Raw genomic sequence first — 1,878 nt, forward strand, 5'->3', positions numbered from 1 at the left:
ATTCCTTCTTGAATAGTGATTAATAACATGGATAAGCTTACATCAACCCGTCAATCCCCCGTATATTCGATCTGTTTAATATTACTGAAATGGAAACAGACATGAGACTCATTAGCGAATCTACCCATCAAATCAATATATTCTCCATCTTTCCATTCCATATCTCCCTCTTCCACCTTTATCTATTAATTCACTCTATCATATTGGAACGAATATCATTAGCACTAGCAATTCGGGTGGTTCTAGAGAGTAGAAGGATTTTTCACAGATCACTTGTAGATTCTATTTCTTCCACATCAGAGAATAATTCTCCCAAGTCTATATCGGTAGTATCGAAGCAGGAAATAGATACTAATACCTATTTACTTCTGGGGAAGTTGAAGTAGGAACAGAATCTCCTTCTCCTTACTACTTCTTAAGAATATTAATGACACTGAAGTAAGTAGACTAGCGAATCGATTTGGGGGATAGGGAGGAGGTAGAGGCAAACACACAGGAGGGAGTTGAAAATGAAAGAATGGAATATCAAAATTATTTTGTGAATCCTCTTGTATCGGGTAACAACCGAAAGGTATTTCGTACTTCTATTCTTAGTATTAATTGAATGACGAGGAGCCGTATGAGGTGAGAATCTCACGTACGGTTCTGTAGAGTGACACTGAAACTGACTCATCTGTCAACTATTCCACAACTACACCAAAAAAACCTAACTCTGCCCTACGGAAAGTCGCCAGAGTTCGATTAACCTCCAAGTTCGAGATAACGGCTTACATACCAGGTATTGGCCATAATTTGCAAGAACATTCCGTGGTCCTTGTGAGAGGCGGGAGGGTGAAGGACCTACCTGGTGTAAGATATCATATCGTTAGAGGAACTTTAGATGCTGTAGGAGTAAAGGATCGTAAGAAGGGGCGTTCCAGTGCGTTGCAGAACATTGTCGTAACTTGTATCATCGCAATGATTCCGTATCGGTTGTTCTGATATGTCAAATGCATAGCCGACCCGATAGTGGGAATGTTGCCAGGGGACCGAAGCCTGCTATTACGGAGATTGATTATTATCTTATTCGTGTGAAACAACTCGGTGTCCAGGGTATTGCATTCCAGTAAGTTGAGTCTTACCCGGACTCCCATTTATTTGGAAAATCTTCGAATGTCTTCTCTCTCTCAGAACGAGTTCGGACTACGATTATGGAGATTCAGTGGAGGTTTTGTGAACATTTGGTAATTGGATCAATAAACCCACGGACATTCTTGGTGAGATAAATGAAATACGGGATTTCCCTTCTCCTATTCGTGGGATGATGAAGAGGAAACGGATACTCAATGCCTAATGAGTAAATATGATTCATTGAAGTAACCCGAACTTACTTCAAGACTTTCTATTCAATCATATGGAAAGCTGCATTCGATGAAAGTCGCACGTGCAGTTTGGGGGGAGATCCTCGACTAACCGGCGGATCCACCCTACAATATGGAGTGAAAAAGCCCAAATAAGATTCTAAGATACAGTCGAGATAGAATCGGAATCCGACATATCTGTAAACTCATGTTACACCGGAGCAATGTAGCGAACAAAAAGAAAAATATAGAATCGGATCCGATTTATCGTAATCGATTAGTAAACATGTTGGTTGATCGTATTCTTAAAGATGGCAAGAAATCATTGGCTTATCAGATTCTCTATCAGGCTATGAAGCGGATTAAGGAAAAGACGAATAAGAATCCACTGTCTGTCCCGCGACAAGCAATACGTAGGGTAACTCCCGATATAGTAACAGAATCCAAACGTGTAGGTGGATCGACTTATCGAGTCCCCGTTGAAGTAGTACCTGCAGAAGGAAGAGCTTTGGCTATCCGATGGTTATTGATCGCGTGT

This window comes from Dipteris shenzhenensis, unplaced genomic scaffold, assembly GCF_047967505.1.
Source record: "Dipteris shenzhenensis isolate YYH24624 ecotype China unplaced genomic scaffold, Dip_SZ_1.0 scaf0358, whole genome shotgun sequence".
NCBI lineage: Eukaryota > Viridiplantae > Streptophyta > Polypodiopsida > Gleicheniales > Dipteridaceae > Dipteris > Dipteris shenzhenensis.